At 36.7% G+C, this 16,280-nt stretch overlaps 1 protein-coding gene across 4 annotated transcripts in view; it reads right to left on the reverse strand.

Annotated features, from left to right (window-relative positions):
• CTNNA3 (catenin alpha 3) overlaps nt 1-16,280 on the reverse strand; it is a 2,095,157-nt gene that overhangs the window by 2,007,291 nt on the left and 71,586 nt on the right. Inside the window, exon 1 of one of the 4 annotated variants that reach the window (XM_066242415.1) lies at nt 13,856-13,933. The exons of the other annotated variants lie outside the window; for them this stretch is intronic. The gene's annotated coding sequence lies outside the window, so the exon portion shown is untranslated. Of the gene's footprint in view, nt 1-13,855; nt 13,934-16,280 lie in introns of those variants that run through there. 4 annotated transcript variants of the gene reach the window in all.

Genomic DNA, 16,280 nt, shown 5'->3' on the forward strand with positions numbered 1-16,280 from the left:
TAATTGCCTAGTATATATAATGGAGAAATAGTTGGGTTTCTTTCTTTTTGTATTTTCTTCTTATACTTTATAAATATTTCCCATGCATTTATTTGTAGATCAATCTGTATAAGCTCTCCTATCTAGCCTTTGGTCACCTATAAGACTGAATGGTATGAGATCAGAGGCACCCCTAGACTATTGGGCATCACTCATTTATTCATTCAATTTATATTTACTGAGTTTCTAGTTTGTGGAAGTCATGAGGAGGGGAAAACCGTAAACACTAAACATAATTTTTAAAATTTTTTAGAACTTTAGAAAATGACATATGCTATAAAAATATTAAAAATGAAACAGTAGGTGGGATTACTTACTTTCACAGCGGGACAGATGGCGATGAGATACAAGGAACCTGGAGGCAGTCTTTCTATTTCGATAAATCTTACCCAATATGCTTTTCTTGCAACTGTATGGAAGGACCCTATTCCACCAGCAAAAACTGGCCTCACAATTCTAAGAACATCATGACAGCAAAAACTAAGCTATCTGGATGGGGACAGAGACCAAACTGGACTAAGCTTTGGGATAGACTGAACTGATGGCACAAAACTTCTAAACCCTGGCCCTTCTGGGCTTGATGAGGACAAGACTAGACTTCTTCCACACCAGAAACCTAGGGCAGTCTTTTATTTCTACTCTAATAAATCTTGCCACTGCACCTCAAAAAGAAAGTAATAGAGAAGTTGGGAGTAGATTGCAGTATTAAATAAGATCAAAATTAGCCTCACCGAAAAGGGGACATTTGATAAAAGACTTGAAGAGTTTAGGAAATTAACCAAGCAGACACCTGGGAGAAGAGCATTCCAGGCAGAGATAAAAGGTACAGCAAATTCCTTAAGACAGGAGAGTGAGTGCTGGCATGTTTGTGGAACAGCAAGAAAGCTAGTGCAAATGGAGTGAGGTGAGCTTCACAGAGCTCAGTACAAGAGATAAGGAAGTTAACAGGGGTACTAATTACATTGAGCCTGATGGAAAATACTGCATGGGTTTGAGCACTAAGAAGCATGGCCTGGTTCGTATTTTGGAAGAATCACTTAGAAAAAAGGAAGAAGAAGCTTAGGACCTGGTGGTGGTGCAGTCGTTAGAGCACTAAGCTTGGACACTGAAGACCCAGGTTTAAAACCCTGAGATCCCCAGCTTGAGCACAGAGTTGTGGGCTTGGGCATGGGATCATAGAAATGACACATGGTCGCTTACTTCAGTAGAAGAGCAGAATCTACTGTCTACATTTAGTATCAATATGTCCCTATCACCCACAGAGCTTGTAATTATTATTCAAAAATGTTTTCACTCTGTTTCCATAACAAAAGAGTTTAAAACAAAGCATTCCTCTGGTTGGTACCTCATTTTAAAAAAACTAGTGGCTTCAGATTCTAAGGCATATTTCTTATGTGTGCATTAATTAGAAATGCAGCATGCCTAAATGCTCCTTTTAAAAATTTTTTCTAATGCACAAAAGCCTCATAAAGGATTTTCAGCCCTTTGAAATCAATTCAAGAGTGGCACGTAAAAGGTGCACTCTAGGGTTCGGGCTACAATTGTTAAATGTGTTATAATGCACACATGTCTGGGTCCCCAAGAGCCTGCTCTTTTTATTTCCTTAGCTTCCAAGAACACCAGATTTTAACAGAACAAAACAATGTTTTACTTTATAATAAAATGTAAGTTTCTTTCACACTTTGTGATTCAAACTTTAGAAAGCTTCTTGGAAGCATTTAAAGTTCTCTTTATTAAAGCTTTGTCTAATCATCTCTAACTGAAGTTCTTTGAAAAATAATCAAGTTAAGTCCTTAACCCCAAACAATTATATTTTATGAATACTGTATGGGAAGAATCAAACAAAATTAAATTACATTAAAACGTACTTACTTTAGCCACAGTAACCAAAATAACATGTGCTTCCTTATATATACACCTAGATGAAGGATGTAAAAATGATTTCTTAAAAATCTGAAAGACTGCCTTAAGCCAGTGGTTCTCAAACTTTTTGAAGTCGACGTGCATTTAAAATCCTACAAATAATTGTAGGTGCACTATATACAAATTTCTGAGAAATATGTTATAATAATTAAGTCAAATATTAAAGAAATAAATATAAAGTCCAAAAGTGTTTTATGGTAATTAAACAAAATAAATATGACAAAACTAAATTTATTCTGTCATTAAAAACATTTTATGTTACATTTTTTTCAGTTATACTTTTTAGAATTTGTAAAAAAGAGGGGTTAAAAAACAAAAAAATGACAAAAAAAGTTATCTTTTATATATAGAGAGAGAGATACATTCTTAGTAAGATTTAGTAAATTCGGCAGGTCCCGGCATGAATGTGTTAAGATTTTTCATTCTGTGTTTATGAGAAACATGAGCCTGATGTGTCCTAGAGATTTCTTCAATGTTTGGGCATATATTTGAAAGGCAAACTCTCATTTCCTCATCAATACATTGATGAAGAATTCTTCTCTTTTTACTCTTAATTGTGTTGAGTGCAAAAAACCCCCACCATACATATCATCTTAACTTGACACTAAACAAAGGATAGAAGAAACTTGCCTCCAGTCTTTCCAGGGAACATGGTGGGTAGTGTAAACAATCCAGCACCACAGTTTAACAGCCTTTTTAACTAATCAGGCAAGTGAGGTGGGAGATTGAGCAGACTGTCAGCTTACAGCTTCTGTCTCCTCAAAATCTAAACTTTAAAAACCCTGTTGGTTTTTTGGTCCCCAACAGGCACATATTTCTCTGGAATACCATGGGGCGCACCTGGAAATTTTCTAGGTCACACCAGCGCACCCTGGCACACACTTTAAGAACCACTGCCTTGGCCCAGGCCAGTTGGCTCAGTGGTAGAGCGTTGGCCTGGCATGCGGGGACCCGGGTTCGATTCCCGGCCAGGGCACACAGGAGAAGCACCCATCTGCTTCTCCATCCCCCCCCCCCCCGCTCCTTCCTCTCTGTCTCTCTCTTCCCCTCCCGCAGCCAAGGCTCCATTGGAGCAAAGATGGCCTGGGTGCTGGGGATGGCTCCTTGGCCTCTGCCCCAGGCGCTAGAGTGGCTCTGGTCGCGGCAGAGCAATGCCCCAGAGGGGCAGAGCATCGCCCCCTGGTGGGCAGAGCATTGCCCCTGGTGGGCATGCCGGGTGGATCCCGGTCCGGCACATGCGGGAGTCTGTCTGACTGTCTCTCCCCATTTCCAGCTTCAGAAAAATACAAAAAAAAAAAAAAAAAAAAAAAGAACCACTGCCTTAAGCAATAAGAAATAAATAAAGAACAGATTCTACTTATGTTTAAGGGTTATATCATGTCCCTCTTACCATGAATGGCTGGTCAAGTCTAATTTCCCTCCAAAATAAAGGAAGCAAAAAGTTATAACTCAACTTTATGATTTAACTAAAAACTAACACTGGATATTAAGAATTTTATAAGATGACCTCACTACACTTCTGCCAATGACACATCCTTCATGTTGTTTTATAAAATGCCAGTTTACACTAAAAGCTTACCTTATATTTCAAAATGCCACACATTTTAAAAAATTGCAGCTAGGAAGAAAGGACAGAAATGCCTCCATGATTATTCTGTGTACCAATGCTTTTCAGCTCGATTTTATAAAAACCATATAAAAATTATACCGGAATCTAGACCCAGTGAAATCCCAGCTCATATAAGCCCAACATGAAAGTTACCTACATATTATTTTAAAAGCCAAAAAACACTAAACTGATCCGATTGAAACCAAAGAAGAAGATAATCTAATATATGAGACCTCAGAGAAGACTTTATTAAATCACTCAGTATAAGAATAACCTTCAGCTATAAGGCATCAAATTTGAGAAACAGGGCAGAAGTAACATGCCCTGCATATATACCTTGAGAATGAAATGATTTTTGCTGCAAGTCTGTCAGTCCTATGGGTCAGCTCCACTCCATATTATTATACGACAGCTCAAGTATATATGAATTCTCCTAAAGTCTGGGGTTTTTGTTGTTGTTGGTGGTGGTGGTGGTGATGGTATATGTGTGTGTGTGTGTGTGTGTGTGTGTGTGTGTGTGTGTGTGTGTGTGTGTGTGTGTGTTTAGAGAGAGAGGAAAGAGAAAGAGGAGAGGGAAGCATCAATTCATAGTAGTAGCTTCTCATATGTGCCTTGAACCAGGAAAGCCTGGAATTTCAAAGCAACAACCTCAGCATTCCAGATCAACGCTTTATTCACACGTCAGGCAATAAATCCAATATTTTTAAAAAGCAGTGAACAAAAGAGAATGGTGAAGAAAGTGAAACTTTTGTCAATCTCAATTTAACACACAAAAAACCTCCTCTTTCTTCTTTGTTCGCTGATTAGCTAGAAATAAGAGCTTGCTAACGTAATAAAGAAAAGGAGACAAAAGTCTCCAAAAACACTAAATTTACTTTTCTAGAAATATATTCCTACACTTGGGAAAACCAATAGTATATGACTGTCTTGAGACGGCTTTTTCTCTGTTTCCTGATTTTCCATTCTTCCATTTTTCTTGAAAAACGTTTTTAAAAGTCTGCACCAGAATCTTTCAGTCTAATCATCCAAGTTCACTAACTTACCATTTCTTTTTAAAAGTTTCTCCAGTAACTTTAGTGACATAGGTATTAATCTTATTTATTTCTCAACCCACATGCTAACTATTCACTAAACAGGACATAAAAGACTCTTCCGGCTTCAAAACACCCCTTTCATGCTTCTCCTTACACTTCTGACCATTCTCTCCCCGGATCTTATGCTGGCTCCTGCTTATCTACTACCTTGGTTAAGTGGGGGCCTTAGCCCAGGTGTAATCCCTTACATCCTAGACCCGTGATGGCGAACCTATGACGCATGTGTCAGCATTGACACATATAGCCATTTTCGATAACATGCGGCTGCATACAGCTGCATACCAGAAAAGTATGGGGTTGCATGCCGAGAAGGACGTTTCATCCTCGGCTCCTGCATGGCCAGGTGCAGTAGCCGAGGATAAAACATTTGCTGTAGTGTAGACACTGTGCAGGAGGTCTGTAGGCCAAAACAACAGAACTCTGGCACAGAGCGTCTAGTTCTGGGACTTCCAGTTAGGCCATTAGGGGATCTTTGACCTCACTTCCAGCCAGCAGAGCAGTGAGCAGCACAATGCTCTGGGGGCCCTGTGATCATCACTGCCAGCAACCACATAACCATAGCAACCATCATCCAATCTACTGTTCTGGGGTGTCGTGGATTTCTAATTGACCATCATTACTGAGATAAGTGAGGGGGAGGCTGGGAGAGGCAAGGGCCTGTGCTGTGGGTGCCGTTTCCCGCCATTAGAAATAGTGGCAGCCATCTTAATTTACATAAGATGCAACTTGCAGAATTTCAAGACAGCATCTGGGCTCAGGTGTTGTCCGCTTGAGATCAAAGCTTGAGAATCTGGAAAGGTGCCACTTGGAGAATCAAGAAGATTGCTATAATGAACAAGAAATTTGGAGTGCCTGGAACCAATTACCAGACACTGTTAGCACCCTGAAAATTATAGCAATGGCTTTACTCACAATTTTTCCCTCTAAGGAATAATCCTTATTCTCAGCATTAAATAATATCAAAACCAACAAAAGAAACAGATTGACAGATGAAGTTAGTAGCGCTTGCTTGGGCTTGAAGTGTACAAAATACCAACCTTCAATTAAAGATTTAGCCAATGAAATTCAGCAACAAGAAAGTCACTAATAGGCAGGTTAGTTAAAGAATTCCCCCTCCCCCTCACTTATCTTAGTTCACGGCACCCCACACAAGTTAAATAATATCAAGACCATCAAAAGAAACCGACTGACAGATGAACAAAGAAGTCACTAAGCAGGTAAGTTAAATAATTAGTTTTGGTTTATTAAATACAGTTATATATTACAATTATACATTTTTGTTATTTAAACTATAAATATCATGAAATTATGGTTTTTTTCTCGAAGTGACACACCACCCGAGTTATGCTCGGTATTTTGGCGAATTTTGACACACCAAGCTCAAAAGATTGCCCATCACTGTCCTAGACACTCCTCACCCTGCATTGTTCTCCCAGAGCAATCTCATCCTAGAATTTCAATTCTTCAGAGAACCTCTGATTCAGGAAACCTTATCTATAGTCCATACCTCTCACCTGAGCTGTAGAGCCTGAAATCTATTGTGCATTGCACCATCTCACATTCACCTCAGAACTGAATTCATGATCTTTTCCCCAAAACCTGTTGCCACCGTCTTCAGTTCTTACCTGTTAATGACGTCTCCATATAGCTAGGCACTCAACCCAGCAACTTGAATGTCACTCTAGAATATTTTCTATTACTCTGCCTCTCTTCACCTCACATTAGTGGGGAAAATCTCATTAATTTTATCCCCTTAACTCCTCTCATATAGGCCATTTTCTCTCCATTCCTACTGCTACTTCCTTAGCCCAGGCCCTCATTAGACTTACATAGACTTTGCAACAATATCCTGACTGGTCTCCCTTCTTTGAGGTTTTCACTCCAATTCATTCTTCAAACTATTCCCAAAGTCATCTTTCTATTATAAAATAAGATAGTGTTACACTAATCCCCTGCTTAAAATGCTTAGTGATTCTCCATTCTGACATATTAAATGCAGGCTCCACTAAATGACTCGAGCAATTTGGTCTACCGCTCCAGCTTTCTCCCTCTCTCTTTAAAACCCATTTCCTCCCATGCTAAAGAATTTGAAACTCTCTGAATGGACCATACAGTTTCAAACCCCTGAACTTTTATTTGCTTCTTTCCCTGTGCCTGGAATGCCCTTCCCCAATAACCACTTGACAAGTACTTGCCCATCTTTCCAACCTCAACTCAAACAATCTTCTTTACATCTTAACACACACAAACACACACACACAGTAGAAGTAAGCAATACTTCCTTATCTCTATACCCTGTACAGATTTCTAAGAGAAGTATCATAGCCACCCTACCATCTCCTAGAACTTCTTATAATATATAGTAGAGTCCACACATCTAAATCACTTCCTTCCATCAAAACTAGTCAAAGACAACAAAAAAGTCAAAATAAAACCATTATCTTCAAGGAAACTGTCATTACTTCAAATTACAAAAAAAAAAAAAATATGGTGTAATCCTGATCAATTTTTTTAAAAGGAAAATTAAAGCCTATATACACCTCAGTGGGAAAGAATTTTCTCTAAAAGTAAGTGCCACAAACCTGAAATTCCTGTCCAACAATCCTCAGATTAGACTAGTAAAATGTAGGGCATGGATAGATACAGGAATCAAAGGGAGATATCCCTATACAGACCCAGTTTGAGACTACAGAATTACAAGAGTGGTAGGGCAGGGTTAGCATGATGATGTGCCATTTCTAACTGTCTGTGACAAAATCTGTGTATCCAAGGGAACCGATAGAGATTAAGCAGAGTGATGGAAAAAATAAATGCTGAATCACTAGTTTACACATATATACACACAGACACCCATATTTACACATATGATGTCTCTTTTAAAAAGAAGTCAAAGAAGAGTTATAAGATTGAAAAGAGGGATAATTTCATAAGAGAATGAAAACCAAGATAGGAAAACTCAAGAAACAAATAGAAGCAAAAAATAAAACATTACAAAGATACATTTGAAGCATCGAATACACATGGACTTGGGGACACAGTAGATAGATTAGCAAAATCACACATCAAACAAGATAAACAAGTCCAACAACTCTTCTTTCCTCATCTTTCATAGCAAATATTCAATAGATATTATTTAAAGAGTGTAAATTGAAATAATTTCTCACTTAGGAAAAAATATACAAATATCTCTTAAGCATATAAAAAGCTGCCAACTTCATTCATAAGAAGAGACATTAAAACTACACTAAGATACCATTTCTCATCTTTCAGATTGGCAAGTATCCAAATTGTTGATAAATTCTGTTAGTAAGGCTGTAGAGAATCAAACAACCTCATACATTGCTTGTAGATATGCAAGGTGTGCTTATTCAGGGTAAATTTACAACATATACGTGTGTGTGTGTGTGTGTGTGTAATGTATTTAGCCTTTGACCCATTAATTTCCCATCTAGAAATCTACTCCTAATACAAACTAGTAAAAATAAAAAGTGATGTATGCCTGAGGCAAATTATTGCAGCAATTCAAAAAAAAGAAAAGAAGAAAGGAAGGAGGGAAAGAAGGGAGATAGAAAGGAGATAGAAGGGATGGAAAGGAAAAAGGAAGGAAGAACAAAAAAGGAAAGCGTCATACATCCACACAAACAAGTATGACACAGCTTTAGACAGGAGTGAGGAAGTTCTCTCTATAGACTTCTATGTAGTGATTTTCAAGCTACATTGTTAAGTGAAAAAAGCAAGGTGCAAACAGTATTTACAATATACTACTTTTACATAAGAAAAGTAATATTACAAAAACTCTGCATCTTGCTTACATTTTTTTTAACAGAGACAGGTAGAGAGTCAGAGAGAGGGACAGATAGGGACAGACAGACAGGAAGGGAGAAAGATGTTCATTGATTGCTTTCTCATATGTGCCTGGACCAGAGGGCTCCAGAAGGGTGAGTGACCCCTTGCTCAAGCCAGCAACCTTAGGCTCTAGCCAGCGACCTTGGGCTTCAAGCCAGCAACCTTTGCATTCAAGCCAGCAACCATCAGGTCATGTCTATGATCCCACACTCAAGCCAGTAACCCTGGCTCAAGCTGGTGAGTCCACACTCAAGCTGGTGACCTTGGGGTTTCAAACCTGGGTCCTCTGCATCCCAGTCTGACACTCTATTCACTGTGCCACTGCCTGGTCAGGCTGCTTACATTTAAAAGGGGGGGGCAGGGAGGGTAAACACAAAACAAAATTAAAAATTAAAGTGGTTGTCCTTAGGAGGATGGAAAAAGTAAAGTAAAAGAAATAAAGATGAATGCTAGACTTCTCTGAATGTACCTAGTTTTAGAGTTTAACTTTGGAAACATTTAAATGTTTTACATTATAAAAAAAAAAAAAACAATTAACTCATCATAAATAAATTCCAAATAATCAAAAGCAAACAAGAGAAATAAACCTTAATTATATTTCACATTAGCTTTTTAACCACACAGAAACAAATAATCTCAAGTGACTTCAAAACACAATATTCTTACTCTAATCCCTGAAGAAAATAATTATATTCATGTTATTAGAAAATGAGATTTAAGCATAATAAAAAGGAAACAGAAAAATAAAAATGAAATATAAGTATAAAATAAAAATTTTTTCTCCCTAAAAAAATATCAATTTTCTAGCTCTGTTCACATATATGTACATATGTATATATAAATATGTGTGTATATACATATATGAATGCAAGCAATAATGGCAACCTATTGCATTGACTGTATTCTCTAAATACTGTTTCCCAATAAAAGATCTAGGCTCCTCAATGGAAAGGCTGGTTGAAGGTTAGGGTAAGGAATGTGCAAAACGATTGTGGGACATCTTTTCCTAGAAAGAAATCAAGGCCCATTTGGGTTTTGTCAAAAGCCTCAAGAGCCAATTTAAAAGGGCCAGAAATGGGAAAATTTGAGCATCAAAAAAATAAAGACTATAATACACTGAAGCATATCCAATATATTAAAAATCTATTAGTTCAAAGAACAAAACTTCATTAATCACCTTTGAAAGTGGCTAGGACACTATCTTATTTTTCAGAAAATTGATAAATAATGAAATAAGTAGACAGTATTTTCTGATATGAACTATACTTTAGGGTGATATAATAGTAAAAAAAGGAGGAGTTTTTTATAGACTCATTCCAACCAATAAAAACAAGTCAACCATTATAGAATCATAAAAATAACAACTTACAACCTCCTAAGAAAATAATAGATCTAGGTAATAATCATCAGTGAAAGCTAAAACCATTAGGTGAATGATTAATGGAAACTTTGAGAATCAGGCTTAAAAAACCTGATCACACTGATTAATCTTAACAATGTCAAAAATGAGACAACCCAGACTCTTTGTCTCCTGGTGTGACAAAATTGGAAGTACACCATTTCACCCATAGGTATTCAAAAGAAACCTAAATCTAATCAAGTTCTGTCTAGATCTCACTAACAGAAAAATTGGAAATCTCACACATTGCTAATGAAACTGAAAACGAGTGCTGTATAGTCACTTTAGAGAACAGCTTGGCAGCTCCCTATAAAGTTAACTATATACTCACCCTATGACTTAGCTATTTCATTCTTTAAAGAAATAAAAGCATATATCCCACTTGCGACACACATACAAATATTCACAGTGGCCTTATTTATAATAGAAACTGGAAACAACTCAAATTTCTATCAACAGGTAAATAGATACACAATTTGTGATATAATCATAGAATTGCATATTATACAAGAAAAAGAGTGAACTTTTGACATGGACAACAAAATGAATATCTCTCAGGTGCATCATGCTAACCGAAAGAGTCAGACAAAATTAAGTACACACTGTATGATTCCACTTACATAAAATTCTTGAAAGGGCAAAATATAAGGACAGAAAACAGATCAGCAGTTACAGCAGCCAATGGTTAAAGGAATTGATGGACTGCAGAGGACAGAAAAACTTGGGATTGATATTAGTTTCTATTTGACTATCATGGTGGTTGTATGACTGTATACCGTTGTCAGAACTGTTCAAACTCTGAACTTCAAAAGAGTGAATTTAATATATATAAATTTTTTCCTCAATAAATTTTACTTTTATTAAAAATATTTTCTGCCTGACCAGGTGGTGGCGCAGTGAATAGAGCATCGGACTGGGATGCGGAAGGACCCTGGTTCGAGACCCCGAGGTCGCCAGCTTGAGCGCGGGCTCATCTGGCTTGAGCAAAGAGCTCACCAGCTTAGACCCAAGGTCGCTGGCTCCAGCAGGGGGTTACTTGGTCTGCTGAAGGCCCGCGGTCAAGGCACATGTGAGAAAGCAATCAATGAACAACTAAGAAGTCACAACGCGCAACGAGAAACTGATGATTGATGCTTCTCATCTCTCTCTGTTCCTGTCTGTCCCTGTCTATCTCTGCCTCTGTAAAAAAAAAAAAAAAAAAAATATATATATATATATATATTTTCTGTTTCAAATATCATATGATTTTACTTATATGTGGAATTGAAAGATTAATATAGATGAGCAAGCAGGACAGAGACAGACTCAGATACAGAGGACAGACTGGTGGTTGTCAGAGGGGAAGGGAATTGGGGCACTTGGTGAAAACAGTGATGGAATTAAGAAGTACAGATTGGTAGTTACAAAACAGTCGTGGGGATGTAAAGTATAGCGTAGGAAATACAGTCAATAATATTGTAATGACCATGTATGGTGGGTGTCAGTGAGTACTGGAAATATCAGGGGAAACACTTTGTCAAAGTATGTCTTTCTCTGGCCACTGTGCTGTACACCTGAAACTAATACAAAATAATATTAAATGTAAACCGCAATTGAAAAAAATTTTTATCGTTTTTTTTTTTATCTTTTCTATTTATCTCTTACCCCAGTGACATTGAAAATACTTCTGGATTAGTTCATTTACTATATTATTATAAATTTCCACTGATACCCTTTGGCTCTATAAGCTCTTTGAGTGGATCTCTCAACTAATGCTTTCAAAAGTTAATTAACTTTTTAAAGCATCTTGACCCCTCTAATACATCACTTAGTTTAGTTTATTTGGTGCCTGAAACTCATTGAACTTCTTAATATTCTCTCCCCAAGTTTCAAACCTAGGTGTACTGGTTATCCTCAATGTCATCCTATGCGTCCAATGTGTCATCTATTCAATTTATAGTTTTTTTCTAGGTAAGTCAATCTGCATATGTACTTACATTACAAAACTACAACAATAAAAACTTTCAGTATTTTCTTTAATTTTTTTACTGTGTTTAAAAAATAATCATTGCTTATTCATCTTATTTTTAACAATGGAATAAAAAGAGGCTAAATGACCATCCCTGAACCATCATGTTAATATCTAAAGTCATCACTGAAGATCCTTAGCAAAATTTTAACTGCTATATTTTTGTCTCTTCTCAATACTACTGAGTTAAAACCCTGAGTTTCTGAGCTCCTTCACTTACACAAGCTGGATTTAATATGGTGCACATCACAGAGCCGAGTCTTCAGCACAGTACAGTAGTTGTTTTTTAAGTATTTAAAGATCAAAAGCCTTTAAAAAGTCCTTCTTCTGAATTTCTTCTCTTACCCCTACAACTTTTTTCTTAATGAGACTGATTCAGTTCATTTCAACCTAACAGAAGCTATTCAAGTTAAATTTATCACTAGATTGAAAGAGTGAAAGAAAGAACAGTAGCTAATCTGATTTACAACATTCTAGTAAGAAAAAATACTAGCACTGGATTCCACCAAAATGCCTAAATAGATTTTGTTTTGAACATTGGCTTAATTATGTTTATTCTAATATGTAGATAACTGATTTTATTTAAATAAATTCTTGTTGTTCCTAAAAAAAACTAAGCCTCTTTAATATTTCTTCTGAATTGAGTAACAGACCTTTTTTTTTTACTCCTAGAAAACTGATAGTCACATTTGTGCCTAGATAAATCAGTGTGTGGGTTGAAAGGGCAGCGGTTCTTCACTTTTTCTTTTTTTCATCAAAACACAAGTGACATTTAAAGTGCACTTAATATTCACTGTTCAGCCTAGTCTCACTCAGGACCGCCACCCTTGGTAAGGGAGACAGCTCATTTGCATGAAATTCCCCCACAAGATTTTTGTGACCCTGTATTTTCTTTCCTATCAATCCAATAATACACCAGTGGCATAAACCATTGTTGAGAACAGCTGGATTTTTTTCTTTTCTTTTTTCTTTATTGCTGTTTTATAGTCTCATACTTGTTTTCCTTTCTTCTTTCTCTCCATTTTTAATTTATCATATCTTGAATTTCATGTAGCCTTGTAAGTTATCTTAAATCCTTTCTAGAACCAGGTAAGGAACAAATAAATAATCATTCCATGTATCTGCAAAAGCAATTTCTCCTTGTTTATCCTAGATAAAACCTTAAAACTTTAAGTTCTTGCTGCCTCTTAACTATTCTCTACCATATTAAACATGCAAGTATTAAAATCCACAACTTTCTTGTTGTTTTTGTTTTGTTTTGTTTTACCTTTATCAATTCTCTGCTTAAAAATATTAAGGCTGCATATTAAAAAAATTACATGAAAAGCACCTATGCATAATTTAAGGTTAGAGGGCCATAATAGAAATTAAATTGTTTGCAGAAAAAAAACCTGCTTGCTGCACAAGTTTTATATCTAAAGAATGTAAAGTTTCCAGTGTCTTGCATACAGTTACTCAAGTAATAATAGCTCAGTTACATGGTAGGAATATTTAAATGCTGTGATGTAAGTTGACTATAGCTTGGGTATTGGCACATGAGTATTTGTTTTAGCACTATTTTCTATTTTTTAAACCGTTAATAAATACTCCATTAGCAGAATTGAGCCTCTGCTCAATTGAGTCTGCCTGAGTTGTTGTGAAAGATGAAATTTGCAAGAGAATCACATTTTTATCTAAATCTAAAATGCCTGCTAATCTACTCAGAATAGTAGGTATTTAAAAATATGGAGCTTTCATAAAGTAGTTTAGAGTTATTAAAAAGAAAATTAGTTATAAAGTAATAAATGCACAACATAGTAGTTTCGATTCATCCCATTTTATAGAAAATGTCCTTTCATTGCCCCAAAGTTATCTAACCAAAGCAACAGATAATCTATAATTATTAGGATTTGTCTTACAGCAAAGTTCCATTTTAAAAAGTTTGACACTTCACTCACCTACTGCAGGACACAGTATTGCCCATATGCAGATAGTAAACCAATTGTCTAAGCAATTTCTTATGTTTAGAAATTCAGTGCCACTATGATGGCTCACAATTTGGCTTATAATGCATCTGTAAGCAAACAGCCTGACAAGCACCCTAGTGTATTTCAGGATGACTGACAGGACACAGTGGCTCAAGCAGAAAGGGGGGATGGGTGCCCTTAAAGCAACACAGCCAGTGAAGGACAACATCAAACAGCAGAATCAGAGTGGAAATTATAATTTTCAAATTTGCAATAAAATAATGACATATTGTCTAGTATGAGCTTTTAAACATAACTTTTGTGTGTATTAAGGGCCCAAACATTATAAATTTTAAGATGGCTTTAAGAATCTTAAGAGTGGAGGGCCCTGGCCGGTTGGCTCAGTGGTAGAGCGTCGGCCTGGCGTGCAGAAGTCCTGGGTTTGATTCCCGGCCAGGGCACACAGGAGAAGCGCCCATCTGCTTCTCCACCCCTCCCCCTCTCCTTCCTCTCTGTCTCTCTCTTCCCCTCCCGCAGCCAAGGCTCCACTGGAGCAAAGATGGCCCGGGCGCTGGGGATGGCTCCCCGGCCTCTGCGCCAGGCGCTAGAGTGGCTCTGGTCGCAACAGAGCGACGCCCTGGAGGGGCAGAGCATTGCCCCCTGGTGGGCGTGCCGGGTGGATCCCGGTCGGGCGCATGCGGGAGTCTGTCTGACTGTCTCTCCCCATTTCCGGCTTCAGAAAAATACAGAAAAAATAAATAAATAAATAAATAAATAAATAAATAAATAAATAAATAAAAAAGAATCTTAAGAGTGGAAAGAGAACATTTTAAAACAGGCATGAAATGTGATACTACCCTAAACTTATCAAACTTTTAAATTACTTAAGAATATTCCAATAATTTTTAACATAAATTAAGTCAGGGTACCCAGATAAAAAAGCAGTTCTTATCTCATCTCTAGAAATTTGCCAATTACTCTTACAATAATAATGTAAATGATGATAGTAATTAAAACATCTTGAGTTAATCAGAGTTATTGAAGATAGGGGCAGAAGACTCATGTACTTTGCCTCCTGATGTGTTCCTTCTCTATGGCCGACATCATGGTTAAAAAACAGATCGAAAGATTAGGAAATTTCAATTATGGATATTTCCATATTAGTTTCACTTCAGAAGTTATTTAAGTGGTGCATTGGCTTCATTTTTTACATTTATAATTTTTCCAATATTATCTCACAATACTCTGCACCATCAATCCTTTCAGCAATCAGCCTTATTAAAAGAGTAAAAGGCACTCATTTTCAAACGCAATCCCTCACTTAGCCAGCAGAGGGTATCATTTGATTCTAAAAGCCCAAAGTATTGTAGCCATTAAATTTATTTTTATTTTTTATGGACGACATTTATTCTTAAACTTGAACTAGGAACTAGGAAACACCATCTCACCTTTCCTTATTAAATATGTTTAGAAGTATCTCATTTTATATTGTCCATATAAGTTCTACTGAGAGAGAGCTCATACTGGTTTTTAATAGTTATCATCTATGACAAAGTCTACATTATTTCTACCTCTATCAGCTCATCAGATGCATCCTCATTGTAGTGAAAGAAGAGCACTAGAAGGCTAAGAAGTAGCAGAGTTAGGTTTAACTATCAGTATGACTTTCCACAACCCGAGATTTGGGGGGGGGGACAAAAATACAAACAAAAACCCTACAAAGATTCCAAGCCTCATTAGATAATCCAAAACACATTACAAAACTTGGAGAAGAAAAAAGAACTACACTATAAAACAGAACAATTTATCCTCAGAATTACATATGACATTTGCAAATTCTTTAATATTTTCTAATTGTCCTGTTTAATCTTTGCTAAGTGTCTGTTAACTATTTGGAGCTACAGGCTAATTTTAGAAGATATGTTTCCGGTCATCACATCATTATTATATTTCTCATGAGCATGCAGTGTTACAACTAACAAAGTCCTCATACAAGCTACAAATTCTTTATTTTACAACTTAACACCCACTTCAGTTTGGAAAAGCATGAACGTTGATTTGCCTTATTTACTCTAAAAATAAACACTTTAGCCTAACCAAGTACTGGCGCAGTAGATAGAGCATCAACCTGGGATGCTGAGAACCCAGGTTCGAAAACCCTAGGCTTAAGCTGGAGCGTGGGTCATAGACTTAAATGATTAACTATCACAAATATATCTTGACTAAAAATAAAAATGTCCTATGCTTCTCTGAATCTATTATTGGAAACATTAAGTTTACTCAGTTTGGTGTAGCAAAATTAAAACAGACCTAAAGGCTCAAAAAGTGATCTCTCTTTTCATGCTCCCAGACTGCCAGTAATGACATATCTTATGTTAAAGGATTAACTTGTCCAGGCACTGGCCGGTTGGCTCAG

The sequence above is a fragment of the Saccopteryx bilineata genome, chromosome 9 (assembly GCF_036850765.1).
Source record: "Saccopteryx bilineata isolate mSacBil1 chromosome 9, mSacBil1_pri_phased_curated, whole genome shotgun sequence".
Classification (NCBI taxonomy): Eukaryota; Metazoa; Chordata; class Mammalia; order Chiroptera; family Emballonuridae; genus Saccopteryx; species Saccopteryx bilineata.